Source organism: Neofelis nebulosa, chromosome 9 (genome assembly GCF_028018385.1).
Source record: "Neofelis nebulosa isolate mNeoNeb1 chromosome 9, mNeoNeb1.pri, whole genome shotgun sequence".
Lineage (NCBI taxonomy): Eukaryota > Metazoa > Chordata > Mammalia > Carnivora > Felidae > Neofelis > Neofelis nebulosa.
In genome coordinates this window covers 73,434,041-73,450,174 of record NC_080790.1, presented here as the reverse complement: position 1 = coordinate 73,450,174, position 16,134 = coordinate 73,434,041, and the positions used below count along the sequence as shown (strand labels likewise).

At 36.8% G+C, this 16,134-nt stretch overlaps 1 protein-coding gene across 1 annotated transcript in view; it reads right to left on the bottom strand.

The window, feature by feature from the left end:
* Positions 1 to 5,662: 5,662 nt before the first annotated feature.
* Positions 5,663 to 16,134, bottom strand: part of LOC131485122 (uncharacterized) — a 240,932-nt gene continuing 230,460 nt past the window's right edge. Inside the window, exon 5 of the mRNA XM_058684176.1 lies at positions 5,663 to 6,113. The gene's annotated coding sequence lies outside the window, so the exon portion shown is untranslated. The remainder of the gene's footprint in view (positions 6,114 to 16,134) is intronic.

Here is a 16,134-nt window from a genome sequence, read left to right as displayed (position 1 = left end):
AGTGAAAAAGAATTGGGTTCAAGTCCTGGCTTAGCAATTTATAGCTGTGTGATGCCTTATTTTACCTCTCTAAGGCTTTTTTCTGCCATGTAATATGGGAATAATTTTAGTATCCATTTTATATGACTATTGGGACAACAAATGAGATTGTAGATGTATGAGTACTTACTCTGAGAAGCATTGATGCATAGTGAGCCTTCATTAAATCCTAACCATTATTATTGTTAGCCATCACTTAGCAAAAGGAAGTCATTGGTGATGAAGGAGATAGCAGTTTTAATGGCATCTGGGACAGAAGTCAGGTTGTATTGGGTAAGGAACTGAGCAGGAGCAGAGGAACCAGAGACACCAAGGTAGAAAACTCTGTTGCCTGACCATGAGGAGAGAAAAAAGTATAGGATAATAACTTGAAGTAAAGTACAATAGAAGACATTTTAATTGTTTTGTTTCTTTTTTCCATTTATTTATATGTTTTTAATAAAAATTGTATATATTTAAGGTGTACAACAAGATGATTTGATATACATAAACATAGTCAAATAATTACTCTAGTCCAGCTAATTAACATGTCATCTCCTTACACAGTTACCAATTTTGGCATGATAAATGCAGAAGTCTACTCTCTTAGCATATTTCCAGTGTTCAGTGCAGTATTATTAAGTATAGCAATCAGGCATATATATTAGATCTCTAGACTTTTTCATTCAATGTAACTACACCTTGTACACTTTGATCAACATTTCCCTATCCCCCAACCAAGCTCCTAGAAGCCACCACTCTTTTTACTCTCTGCTTCTATGAGTTTCACTTTTTTTTTTTTTTTTTTTTTTTTAGGTTCCACATGTAAGTTGGATCACACAGTATTTGTTTTTCTCCATCTGGTTTATTTCACTTAGCATAATGTTCTCCAGGTTTATCCATGTTATCACAAAAGGCAGGATTTCCTTCTTTCTAAGGGCTGAATAGTATTCCATTGTATATATATATCATATCTTCTTTATCCATTTATCTGTTGATGGACACTTGGGTTGTTTCCATGTCTTGACTATTGTGAATAATGCTTTGGTGAGCATGGGCATTGCAGATATCTCTTTGAGATCCTGATTCTATTTCCTTTGTGTATATACCCAGAAGTGGGATTGCTGGATCATATGGTAGTTCTATGTTTAATTTTTTGAGGAATCTCCATACTGTTTTCCACAATGACTATACCAATTTATAATCAATCAACAGGGTACAAGATATCCCTTTTCTCTACATTTTCACCAACACTTGTTAGCTTTTGTCTTTTTTATTGTAGCCACTCTAACAGAGGTTAGGTGATATCTCATTGCAGTTTTAATTTACATTTGCTGGATGATTTGTGATATTGAGCACCTTTTCATATATCTGTTGACCATTTGTATGTCTTCTTTTGAGAGATGTTTATTCAGGTCCTTCCGATTTTTTAATTGAGTTATGATGATGATGATGATGATGATGATTACCTATTGTGTGGTTTGAGTTTCTTATATATTTTGGCTATTAGCCCCTTATCATCTGTATGGTTTGCAAATATTTTCTCCCATTCTGTAGGTTGTCTCTTCATTCTGTTGATTGTTTCCTTTGCTATGCAGAAGCTTTTTAGTTTAATACTGTTTGTTTCTTTTAAAAGGAAATTAACTTGGCACGTCTGTAGGCTGTGGGGAGAGTTGCAGGAAAAAAAAGAGATAATTGGTAGAGCAAGGCCTTAGAGGATGGTAGAACCCCCAAAATGAATGGTGGAATAAGGCTTCAACTGTTGAAAAAAATAAAAGACAGCCTTTCCACTGAAAATGGAAACAAAGAAAAGTTTCAAAAAAGATGAATAAAAGGAGATGTTGAAATTTTCATTTTTCAGAATGACAAAAATCTGAAGACTGGGCAGAATGGACAGACTCACTTCAGAAAATAAACATTAGTGTGACTTCAAGCCGTATTACAAAGCAGTAATCATCAAGACAGTATGGCACTGGAACAAAAACAGACACTCAGATCAGTGGAACAGAATGGAGAACCCAGAAATGGACCCACAAACGTATGGCCAACTAATCTTTGACAAAGCAGGAAAGAATATCCAATGGAATACAGACAGTCTCTTTAGCAAGTGGTGCTGGGAAAACGGGACAGCGACATGCAGAAGAATGAACCTGGACCACTTTCTTATACCACAAACAAAAATAAACTCAAAATGGATGAAAGACCTCAATGTAAGACAGGAAGCCATTAAAATCCTAGAGGAGAAAGTAGGCAAAAACTTCTTTGATCTTGGCCACAGCAACTTCTTACTCAACACGTCTCCAGAGGCAAGGGAAACAAAAGCAAAAATGAACTACTGGGACCTCATCAAAATGAAAAGCTTCTGCACAGAGAAGGAAACAATCAGCAAAACTAAAAGGCAACCAATGGAATGGGAGAAGATATTTGCAAACGACATACCAGATAAAGGGTTAGTACCCCAAATCAATAAAGAACTTCTCAAACTCAACACCCAAAAAACAAATAATCTAGTGAAGAAATGGGCAAAAGACATGAATAGACACTTCTCCAAAGAAGACATCCAGATGGCCAACCGACACATGAAAAAATGCTCCACATCACTCATCGTCAGGGAAATACAAACCAAAACCACAATAAGATACCACCTTACACCTGTCAGAATGGCTAACATTAACAACTCAGGCAACAATAGATGCTGGCCAGGATGCTGAGAAAGAGGATCTCTTTTGCATTGTTGGTTGGAATGCAAGCTGGTGCAGCCACTCTGGAAAACAGTATGGAGTTTCCTCAAAAAACTAAAAATAGAACTACCCTACAACCCAGCAATTGTACTACTAGGTATTTATCCAAGGGATACAGGTGTGCTTTTTTGAAGGGACATATGCACCCCAATGTTTATAGCAGCACTATCAACAATAGCCAAAGTATGGAAGGAGCCCAAATGTCCATCAATGGATGAGTGGATAAAGAAGATGTGGTATATATATACAATGGAATATTACTCGGCAATTGAAAAGAATGAAATCTTGCCATTTGCAACTACATGGATGGAACTAGAGGGTATTATGCTAAGTGAAATTAGTCAGACAGAGAAAGACAAATATCATATGACTTCACTCATATGAGGACTTTAAGACACAGAACAGATGAACACAAGGGAAGGGAAGCAAAAATAATATAAAAGCAGGGAGGGGGACAAAACATAAGAGACTCTTAAATATGGAGAACAAACAGAGGATTACTGGAGGGGTTGTGGGAGGGAAGATGGGCTAAATGGGTAAGGGGCATTAAGGAATCTACCCCTGAAATCATTGTTGCACTATAAGCTAACTAACTTGGATGTAAATTAAATAAATAAAAACATTAAAAAAAAAAAAAGGAAAAAGAAAATAAACATTAGGAAGTGAGCTACACTTCAATGGCTAATGGTGTTGAAGATCATGGATTAGAAGCAAGTGCTTTGTTTGGATGGCTTCTGACATAGGAAATGGGGTGTAAATTTCACTTCACTGGTGAAAGGCTGGGTGTGTCCCAAATGATACCTCCCAATAATGCCTTAAGCCTTCAGTGAAGTTATGAAATTCACAAAACCATTATTGTGATAGGATTTCCTGTGGAAAATAGTGAAGGGGCCAAGATGAGCATCCTGGCTGTCAGGGTCTCCTTAGAGACAAAACACAAGGTGCAAAAGGAATAGATAAGGCAAAGGCAATTAAGTGTTGCATTTGCATAAACCTTAAGGAGGGTCTCTTAACCTATACAGGTAGAGAAATGTGGGTTTAGGGATTAGGTCAAATTGCTTAGGTCTCTGATAGAGGGAAACCCAAAATCACATCTCAGTTACATAAGTTTGTTAGGAAGGGTTGTGAGTGGGGTTAAACAAAGTAGCAATTTTGTTGAGATTGTTCCTATTTTATTACACACACACACACACTTGCATATTTTTTTTCCAGCTAAGTGGGAGGCAAAGTCAGTTACTTTGAGTTCTGGTGGTGGTGATACCCCTGGGGGGTTGAAGAGATTGGTAATGGTGAAATCTACAGGGCTATATGATCCTCAGAGGAGCTTGATGTTCAAGGTTCAAGAGCCCTGAAAGCAGGAAGTTGGCTTACTCCATTTGTAGTTTCACCACGTGGGGTCAGAAGAGAATATGCAAGAGCAGGGACTGTACAGATCAGACATAGAGGGATTTGAATGATGGATCACTGGTGGATCTTCTCTATGTTGTTGGAGGATAGTGAAGAAGAAAAGTCTGGATTTATAAACGTAGAAATTAGGGCAGAGTCCTTATCTCAAGTCAATCCAATCTGACCCGAGCTTTGTTTTTTCTTTATTTTCAAGTTCCTACTGCATAATTGATTTCACAACTGACAGACCCATATCAAACTTTAAATGATGAAGTCAAACAATAAATCAGTGAAAACTCATTTTCCATCCAATTTTTCAGAGCTATGTCACTTGTGTAAAGTGAGGTACACTTTATATAAGTAAGCTTATATTTAAAGTTATTTGTGTTGTATGATAAAAAACTAATACCCACAACAACAAGGTCCTCATCTACCAGTGTAACAGAGACTAGCAAGTATTGTCATCTCCATGCTGTGGTGGGAAACCGAAGCATGGTGAGACTGAATCACTTCTTCATGGGTTCTTTGTATTCCAGAGCATCCCAGTTTCTGAATATATGGTGTAGCATGTAAGCTTCCAAACAAAAGAAGGAACAAACAAGCTATCATTTATTAATATTTATGGAGCCCTTGTGTCATGCTTAGCCCATGGTGAGTGCTATAAATTATTAAAATAAAGATGTGCAATGTATATTCCTGGACTTAAAAATTCTATAATCTGGTTAGAGAGCCACAACCTTGATGTACTAGAAGTTTACAAAAAACATTAGAAGTAAATAACTTCAGACAATGACAGGAAAAATCCTGAGGCATGTGTGAGATGACCAGTGAGTGGAATAGACAGTAAATTGGAGCTCAGAGGAAAGGAGAGGTCAGAATGGACTGGTGTTGACAGAAAAGACTTCACAATGGGGGCCAGAATTTGACTGGACCTTGGGGAATGGGTAGTATTTGGTGAGTCATCTTTATCATTATCATTTTGCTTATACAAGAGCAGTTGTATAAATATTAACCCTCCCAAGTATCCATTTTAAAGGACAGTTTCGGGGGTGCCTGGGTGGCTCACTCGGTTAAGCTTCTGACTTTGGCTCAGGTCATGATCTCATGGTTTGTGAGTTCAAGCCCTGCATCGGGCTCTGTGCTGACAGCTTGAAGCCTGGATCCTGCTTCTGATTCTGTGTCTCGATCTCTCTCTGCCCCTTCCCCACTTGTGCTCTGTCTTTCTCTGTCTCTCAAAAATAAATAAATATAAAAAAATAAAAATAAAAAATAAAATAAAATAAAGGACAATTTCAGAAGTCTGAAAATAATTCCCTTTGAATAAGTATCAAGAAGAGGTGGAGATGGGAGAAAATGCCCTGAAGACTAATTTTAGTAAAATCCCATTTTCCCCCTGAGAACTGACTCTGCTGGATTAGATTGCATTTCCTTAGGAATTCTCATTACCTCCTATCTCACCTGTGTCTAAAATCTGCACTTGTGACATGGATGAGCCCTCTAGCTGCCCTGGTTTTTGGTGCTCTATAATGCTTTATTTCTCCATGATGTAAAAGTAAGCCAAACCTTGCTGGGTTCCCAGAATGGTCACTTCAGTTTTCTGAGTTTTCCTGGGGCTGGTAAACATTGTGGCATGGATAGGATCATGGCAGGGCAGGGTGTTGCTATGCCTCATCTCTCAAGTGGAAAGCCTGTGGTCAAGGGTTCTGAGAATACACAGTTTGGAGTTCCTACTCAACTGATGACTGGATAGTCAGTTGATAGGGATAGAAAGGTCACTGAATAGTGACTGTCTCTAGAGTCCTCTGGAATTTTACAGGGGGAGCAGACTTACACTGAAACAACTCTTCAAGAATGGGTCCTTGACATCTGTGACCTGAATCCAATAGGTTCCGAATGTGTCTATTCTTCAAATACACACCCATGCCTTCTTGGTCTCTCCACACAAAAGCCTTATTCTCCCATGTCCTCCTAAAATGAGGTTAGGTAATCCATAAAAAAAGAGCTTATCTGTTCATTAAATGCAAGCATTCAGCAATCCAAAACTCTATATTTAGAAACACAGTTAACTTTCATCAAAATGAGGACCAAGAAAACACGGGAAATCCTCTTTCCACCCCTGGCACATAAAATTGCTAGACACTAAAAACATTTTTTTAAAAAAAGTGTATAGCTGAGGGGCGCTGGGTGCCTCAGTCAGTTAAGTGTCTGACTTCGGCTCAGGTCATCATGATCTTGCAGTTTGTGAGTTAGAATCCCGCATTGGGCTCTCTGCTGTCCACACAGAGCCTACTTCAGATCCTCTGTTTCCCACTCTTTTGTGCCCCTCCCCCATGCACTCTCTCTCTTTCTCTCTCAAAAATAAACATAAAAAAAGTGTCTGAGCTACTAAATAAGAAATAGAAATTTCCATGTGTCAAAAATTGAGAATCCACAGAGATGAATGCTACCCAGCATCTTGGGGTATGGATTTTAACAACTGGAAAGGGCAGTCAAGTCTCTAGTTCTGCACATGGGAATAGCCTATAGTTAGGCCCCCCACAGACCATGGGCCAGGCTCCTATCCTTGGGACATGGATACTAACAGAGCTAAGAGATGAAGGTCCTTGGTACACCTGGATGGCTCATTCGGTTAAGCGTCGACTTTGGCTCAGGTCATGATTTCTCGGTTCGTGGATTCGAGCCCCATGTCACGCTGTGTGCTGACAGCTCGGAGCCTGGAGCCTGCTTCTGATTCTGTGTCTTCCTCTCTCTTTGCCCCTCCCCCACTCATGCTCTGTCTCTCTGTCTCTCAAAACTAAACATTAAAAAGAAAGAAAGAAAGAAAGAAAGAAAGAAAGAAAGAAAGAAAGAAAGAAAGAAAGATTCTTATTCTGTGTTGCCTATGCAGGGCTCGAATTCTCACAATAACCTCATCACATAGCAGCCCTGTGCCAAAAATCTAAGCTAAACATTTGTGTGTGATCAGTGAATCCCATTGAATGCTCAGCAATGGCAACCTTGGAAAAGCTTGATGGGGTCTTATCCACAACCAAGGGCACAAATGCAAAAGGGACTTTAAGTATGCTCAAAAGTATTAAGAAAGTAGGGGAGGGTAGGAATAGAACTTGAAAGAATAGGACATACTTCTTTAAAATGGAAGAATTTGAAAAGAATCGTGTAGCATGGCAGACTGTATCTTACAAAATGGCTACACACGGATGGCCACGGCAATGTTTCCCATCCCTCATGCTTTTCTCTTACATTTCCTTCATACTCTTTCCATCAAAAAGTGTAGGTCTATGTCAACTCCTTTGAGGGACACCATTGTGACTCACTTGCAATGAAAACAGTGAGGTATAAGTGCAGGCACTTGTGTGGCAAAGTTCCGTTAAGTGACCAGCTCTTGATTTCAGCTCAGGTCATGATCTTAGGGTTAATGAGATCGAGCCCTGCATCAGGTTCCATGCTGACAGTGTGGAGCCTGCTTGGGATTCTCTCTCCCTTTCTCTTCCACTCCCTCTGTCTCTCCCCTGCCCCCTCAAAAATAAACAAATGCACATTGAAAAAACTATTTCAAAATTGAGGTATAAGTGATGCTGTGTGACTTCTGAGACTATATCAGAAATGTGGGGCAGATTTTGCCTTGCTAACTGGATCACTTGTACCAGAGTCCTGAGCTGCCATGTAAGTAGTTCAACTGCTTAGGAATTGGCAGGGGTGAGGAAGCCAAGTTAGCCCATGCAAAATGACCACATGTAGAGGTCGGGTGACTAAAGAAAGAGAGATCTCTGGCCATAGGCAATGTCTTCTGTCGCTGCTGTGCGAGCTCTAACCACTGTCTGACTGCAACTGCAGAACAGGCCCTAAGCCAGAACCTCTGACGGAATCTTTTCTGAATTCCTCATGTATGAAATCACAAGCAAAATAAAAAGATTGTTTTAAGCTGCTAAGTTTTGAGATAGTTTATTATGTGGCAATAAATAACTAGAACATACAGGAACCCTGGAAGTTAAAATATGGAGAAAACTTATTGAGAAAACAAGGTTAAATAGTAATTCAGAGTAAAGAGAAACTTACAGAATTAGAATTACAGAATACATATAAAGAAATTACGCAGAATGCAGAGCACAGAGAGAAAAAAACAGAAAAACCAAAAGGGAAATTAGGAGTTGTGGAAGTTGAAATAAGAAGTTATAACATAGGTCTGGTAGGGATTGCAGAGAAAGAAAACAGAGACAGGAAGAGAGCAAATATTTAAAGAGATAATGGCTAAAAATCTTGAGAATCAAAGAAAGATATGAGTCTTCAGGCAGAAATTGTACAAATGAGTTAAGTAGAATAAATAAAAACAAATCCAAATCTAGATATAGTAGAGTGGAAATATAGGAAGTTAGGTTAAAAAAAAAAAAGTCAAGGTGAAAGAGATAACCTTAGAATTTCAAGATAGATGGGATGGAGCACCTGGCTGGCTCAGTCAGTTGAGCATCTGACTTCGGCTCAGGTCATGATCTCACAGTTCATGGATTCAAGCCCCACGTTGGGCTCTGTGCTGACAGCTCAGAGCCTGGAGCCTGTTTCAGATTCTGTGTGTCTCTCTCTCTGCCCCTCCCCCACTCATGCCTCTCTCTGCCTCTCAAAAGTAAATAAACGTTTAAAAAAAAATAGGACAGATTATCTATTGGATTAGGCCAAGTGAAATAAAGATCACTGTAGATCTAAAATGACTGAGTAGGAACTCTGTTTCTGCTTATGAAGGAGTAACTGCTATGGGAATTGCCCTCCCTCTGTAAATAGCTAGAAAGCAAGACAAATGTACTGACCCAAATGTCCACTACTTGTGAACAGATGAACAGATTGCAGTTTATCCATATAGTAGAATGTTAGCCAGCCAAAAAAAAAAAAAGAGCAAATTACTGACAAATACAGTAAAATGAATAAAGCCCAAAAGCATTATGCTAAATGAAAGGGCCAAGATACAAACAAGCATATGCTGTATGATTCCAAGTATGTGAAATTCTAGAAAATTCCATGTAATCTATGGTGACCAAGAGTAGATTGCCAGCATAGCAAGAGAGGATAGACTGTAACGGGTGGTGAAGGAACATTTTGGGTGTTGGAAATGTTTTATATCTTGATTGTGATGGTGGTTACATTGTTGTACATTTGCCAAAACTCATTTAATTATATACTTCAAACTGGTGAATTTTATTATTTGTAAATATACCTCAATAAAATATGGTTGAATACTGGAAATTTCATATGATTGGATATAATATAAAGACAGAATGACAGTAGTCTTTTTATCAGTATAGTAGATGGTAAAAGGCTGTAACATTATATTCTCGAAACACCGAGGAAAAAAATTAGTATCAACCTAAAAGTCTTTAACTAGTTAAATCAGTGGCTTTCCAACATTAGTGTGCATGAGAATCATCTGGAGGGTTTATGAAAACATAACCCCCAGAGTTTCTGATTCAGGAGGTTTTAGGTGGGCTGAGAACACACTTTCTAATAAGGTCCTACATATTTCCGATTCTATTGTTGTAGGGACTATACTTGAGAACCACCAAGCTGAACCATTGCATGAGAGCAGTGAAAACAGGGAAATTTTAGTCTTACAACAGCTAAGAGAGTTCAGTATCTACAAATCTTCTCTGAAAGAACTAGTAAGCTATTCTTCAATACAAAGGAGACCAAATGCAAAAGGGGTAAACAGGAGGCAAGAAGCACTTTCTTAAATATTACAAATACATCTCCCCCACCAAATTGCCAGAACACTGTTCTCTGGAGGAATCTCTTTTATTCCATCCTGTGAAAGGTTTCCTCGTAGTTGCCAAGAATATGCTGAATGACTTCTCATTGCAATAGAAAAGGAGGTGGGAAAGGAAGTTCTGTTCTGCTTTCCTTAACAGATTTAGTTATTTTCCTGCTACAAATCTAAGAAGCAGTTTATTGTTGGTAGGAGAGACCAATCAGGGTATACACTACAGGTCCAGTTGGTTCACATAATGGCAAAATAGGTATGAGATGATGGAAGTGATCACCCCTGGGTGCAGGCAATAGGGGCTGCATTTTCTTTGGAGGTTCTAAAAACAATTGTAAAGTCAAGTTAAAGTAGATATGCTTTTGATTATCACCATGTTCCAGCAATTCTAAATAATGTCAGTGATAACATACTCATCCCCAATAAAATCTTTGATTGGTCTAACTTCTAAACAGTTGTTGACATTCTCTCACATTTTAATAATAGAGGTAAACTTAAAATTAGCATTTTTATTCCTTATACTTTAATAAATACTGCATTCTTCCTGAAAGTTAATATGGTAAATTCCCAGTTACACAGTCAGCTTCCAAAATATTAAGTCTTAGCCACATGCTTTTGTTTCAAGAGTAAGTCAGTAATGGGACAGAATAATTTGAGTTTGCTTTCTGTCTCTAACCCTAGAGGTATCATGTATTTCCAAATTTAAATAGAAGATTAGAAATAAACCCTCATACCATAGTGCTTGTAAAAACAAGGACACACATCTTGAGTTACTAAAATTCCATCCTTCTATGTGACCGCTTAGACTTTTTACTTGTGTTTGAAATTTAAAATGGTAAGACAGAATGTAAAATTTGAGATGTAATATTTTTGTTTAGTGAGGGCAAATTTTAGTTCATTCAAAATAGTTTTTTTGCATATTAATATCTCTAAAATGAAAATTTCTTTTTAGTTGTTGTTTTTTCTCATTTGTTCTTAAGCTGTTATTATTCATTATTATAACATACTAATATGTAAATATAAGGGTTTTTAATCTTTGACTCCAAAAATGCATTATCATTAAAAAGTATTAATCTATTATTGATTTCCTTATGTGAATCATACTATTTATATTTATGTATTTTTTACTGTCATATATGTCAGTAAACATACAAACATTTAAATAAAAGAAAACTTTTATTGTCTGTTTTCTTTTCTGGCCATGATGATTACTTATTTAATTTTATGGTTATTATTGAAATAATTTTGTCTTTTAGAGGAAGGAATATTAAGAATGATATGTCCTGTTGCTGGCTGGTACTGGGTGCTTGTGAATTGTGAAATGATCCTGTGGAGTAAAAAAAAAAATACATAAATATAAATAGTATGATGCATAAAAGGAAATCAGTAATAGACTAATACTTTTTAATGATAAATCATTAAATGACTAATGCCAGTCCTGGACTTAATTAAGAAGTTGATGAAGTTTAACTTCTGTATCTGGCTTCTGGTCCTTTAAGCCTCTAGTGTGTGCCCACTTTCTTTGCACAAGGCCAAGGCACCTGGGGTCATCCTGTTCTCCCTGAAGGCTCCTCTAATAAAAATATTTTTTATGCTAAGGTCTAAAAAACTAAAAACAGCCAAATGTAATCTCATCCAATGTATTTAATTTTTTAAACATAAGCTTTTTATTTTGTGATGATTGTAGAGTCACATGTAGTTGTAAGAAATAAAACAGAAATCTTGTGCACTCTCTGCCCAGTTTCCCCCAATGATAATATCTTGAAAAACTAGAGCACAGTATCATAACCAGGTCATTGATATCGATATTCAAGATTATGTTGCCCTTTAATAGCACTATCCACTTTCCTTGCACCCCCACTACTTCCTTAATTTCTGGCAACCACAAATATGTTCACCATTTCTATGATTTTGTCATTTCAGAAATGTTATATAAATAAAATCATACAGTATGTAACCTTTAAGAATTGGCTTTTCTCACTCAGCCTACTTCTCTGGAGATTTATCCAAGTTGTTGTATATATCTATAGCTCATTCCTTTATTCCCTAGTAGTATCTCATGGTATGAATGTACTACAGTTTTTAAAACCATTTACGCATTGAAGGACACTTGTGTTCTTCTAGTTTTTGATTATTGTAAATAAAGCTGCAATAAACATTCATGTACAGGTTTCTGGGTGAATATAAATTTTCATTTCTCTGGGATAAATGCTCAAGAGTTTCATTCCTTCGTTATATGGTAGTTGCATACCATTGTTGTTGTTGATTAGAAGAAATTGCCAAATTATTTTCCAGAGTGACTTTCCCATTGTGCATTTTCACCAGCAGTGTGTGAGGGATCTAGTTCATCTTCATCAACATATGGTGTTGTCATTATTTTTTGTTTTAGTCATTCTGATTGTTGTATAATGATATCTGCTTGTGGTTTTAATTTGCATTTCCCTACTGGCTAATAAAATAGAACATCTTTGCAGGTATTGTGTGCCATCTGTATATCCTTTTTAGTAAAATGTCTATGTCTTTTTCCCATTTTCTCATTGGATTGTTTGGTTTTTACTATTGCATTTTGAGAGCTCTTTATATTTTCTAGATACTAGTCCTTTGTCAGATATATGTTTTGAAATAATTTCTCCCAGACTATAGTTTGTTTGCCTTTGTATCCAGTTAATAGGGTCTTTCACAGACCAAAAAATTATAACTTTTGCTAAGTCTCACCTATCAATTTTTCCTTTTATGGATTGTGCTTTGGAGGGCCCTAGGCTCGGGCCAAGGTATTTTTTCTCTTGTTGTATTTGGTAAAACAGCTATTGCCTCAAAGTTTTTCATCTTTCTGGTTCTTGGCTAGAGAAAGTAAGCTTTTATTGGGACTTTTATGTCTATGTTTGTTGGCATTTCCAAGTTGCCATCTTCTTTCAACACCCAGTCTGGGTATATGAGGCAAAAACAAATTTAAAGTAACCCACCACTATGTCATTCCTTGGGTCCTGAGGTCTCTAGTCTTTAAATATAACATCTAGAGTTTTTCGTTGTATTTAGTAGGAAGACTAGAGAGAGGTATATCTCCTCTATTTTCCTCAAAGCAGAAATCCTGTATTTACTTTCTATTAGGGATTTAGGGATAAAGTCTGATGAAAGAAAGTGGGGCATCAGATTTCTATTTTGATTAATTTTTTTGATAGTAAGGCCAGTCCTTTTATTTTTTTAATATTTATTTATTTTTGAGAGAAAGAGTGAGACAGAGTGTGAGCAGGGGAGGGGCAGAGAGACAGGGAGACACAGAATCTGAAACAGGTTCCAGGCTCTGAGCTGTCAGCACAGAGCCCAAGGTGGGGCTTGAACTCACCAACCATGAAATCATGACCTGAGCCGAAGTCTGACACTCACCTGACTGGGCCACCCAGGTGCCCCAAGGCCAGTCCTTTTAAACCATGAGAAGACAGTCCCTTTAAAATCAAAGACAGATTCACTGACATGGATATGCATATAGAGGATTCACAGTCTGATTTAGCACATTAAGTCAAGCCACAAATAAACAGGCAAATGCATATATTATTACAGGTCAAGGATGATTGCCTTTTGGAACAGGTCAAACCAAGTTAAATGTGCACAAAGGAAGTAGCTATAGGAGTGTCATGAGTAGTCTCTTTCTTTGAATCAATCTGGGAAGAATGCCTGAAGGAAATGATGTTTCAGGAGTTGCTGTACAATATGGGGAAAGGGCTTGTCAATTGAATGGCAAAAAACCCACAAGGTTTAATATTTTGCAGTGCATTTTTTTCATCTCTAGAAGATTAGTGTGTTTTTATATTTTCCATTACTCTCTCCATTATGTTCATGTTTTTTCTCTACTTCCTTAAATGAACACAGCTTATTTATAACAGCTGTCCTCTGTGGGAGAGGGAGTGGGAAATCGATTATGGAGTGGCTTTGGGGTAAGTTGAGGGAAGTGACTGAGATGCAAAAGATGACAGAAATCATATGAGAGAGTCATAATTTTTGAGATAGAAAAAAGTAAGAGATTTTAGACCCATCTCCTCATTGCAAATGCTAAATGTCAAGGTGGTGTGTATGCATAGAGGGTCGCTGTGCTTATTGCATACGTGTGTGTGTATACATATACATATATATACACACACACATTATATGTATATATATATGTGTGTGTGTAGTATATATATATATATATATATATATATATATATATATATATATATTTGTAGAATCATTTAAGAATATCATATAGAGGGGCGCCTGGGTGGCTCAGTCGGTTAGGCATCCGGCTTCCGCTCAGGTCATGATCTCAGGGTCCGTGAGTTCAAGCCCCGCGTCGGGCTCTGCTGACAGCTCAGAGCCTGGAGCCTGTTTCAGATTCTGTCTCCCTCTCTCTCTGACCCTCCCCCATTCATGCTCTGTCTCTCCCTGTCTCAAAAATAAATAAACGTTAAAAAAAAAAGAATATCATATAGACATAATACCCTTTACCCTAAATATTTTAATTTGTGTTTTCTAAGAAAAATGATATTGATATTCTCTTGCATAATTACCATGCAGTCATCAGATGCAGGAATTTAATACTGATATAATGTTATTATGTAATATTCAGTACGTATTTAAAATTTACCAGTTTCCCCAATAATGTCCTTTATAGTCATTTTCCTTTCCCTCTGATCTCGTATTCTGTCCAGGATCATACTACATTGACTTGTCATATCTTTCTAGTCTTCTTTAAAATAGAGCATAGAGCATCCCTCAGCTGGTTTTGTTTATTTCATCATAGTTGCATTCAAGTTAGACATTTTTGGCATGAGTATTATATAAGCGATATTGTGTCCTCTCTTCAATATATCACATCAGGAAGAACAGCATGCCAATTTGTCTTATTGGTAATTTTGTCTTGTTGATAATTTTTATCACTGGGTCAAGGTGATGTCCACCACATTTTTCAACTGAAAAGTTACCATTTCTCACTTTGTAATCATTTCTGGTATTCTTCATTCCTTTGTGTATATCCAAATTTCCATCTGTTATCATTTTTTATGTGCCTCTATAACTTCCTTTATCATATTTTTATAGGAAAGATCTCCTGTAAATAAATTGTCTTTGCTTTGTCTGAAAATAACTTTATTTCACTCTCATTCTTGAAATATATTTTTGCTGGTTAAAGAATTCTAGATTTCAGCTTTCTCCTTTCAGTAAAGAAGTAAAGCGGTAAAGAAGCCCCATTGTCTTCTAATTGCATAGTTTTCAACAAGAAGTATGACATCATTCTTATCTTGGTTCCATATTGTACCATATGTTTTCCTCTGAACTTGTTTACAATTTTTTTATGGTTAGTTTTCAGAGAATTGGCTGGTAGACTTATTCTGCTTCTTGAAGCAGTAGCTTAGGTTATTGATTTTAGATCTTTCTGCCTTCTAATATAAGTGATTAAAGACATAAAATTCCCTCTAAGCACTGCTTTATCTGCCTTCCATAAATGTTGATATGTCATGTTTCATTCTTATTCAATCTAAGATATTTTCCAAGTTTCCTTGTGACTTCTTTGAGCCATGGTTTGTTTAGAAATGTGTTGTTTATTTTCTAACTATTTCTGATTTGTTCACATTTCTTTTTGTTGTTGACTTCTAACTACTTTGGTGTGGTCAAAAATAATTTAATAATTAAATTAAAATTTAAAAAATTTCAATCCTTTCAAATTTATTGAGAGGCACCTGGGTGGCTCAGGCAGTTAAGTGTCTGACTCTTGGTTTTGGCTCATGTCCCATGATCTCATGGTTTGTGAGTTTAAGCCCTGCATAGGGATTCTCTCTCTCTCCCTCTTTCTCTCCACCTCTCTCTCTCTCTCTCTCTCTCTCTCTCAACATAAAAAAACCTTTTTTAAAAAGTTAAAAAAATAAATTTATTGAAACTTGTTTTTATGGTCTAGCATATGGTCTATCCTGGCAAATGTTCCATGGATACTTGAAAAGAAGGTCTATTTTGTTGTTTGGGGGTATAGTGTTCTGTAAATGCCAGTTAGTTCAAGTTGGTTGTGTTGTTCAAGTCCTCTATATTCTTGTTTACCACTTAGTTTTATCAGTTACTGAGGAGGGAGTGTTGAAGTTTCCAACTATAATTGTTGAATTGTGTATTTCTCCTTTCAATTCTGTCACTTTCTGTTTTATGTATTTTAGAGCTCTGCTGTTAGGTGCATATATACTTTTATAATTTTTATATTTCTTCACTGAAGAAAACTCTTTATCGTCT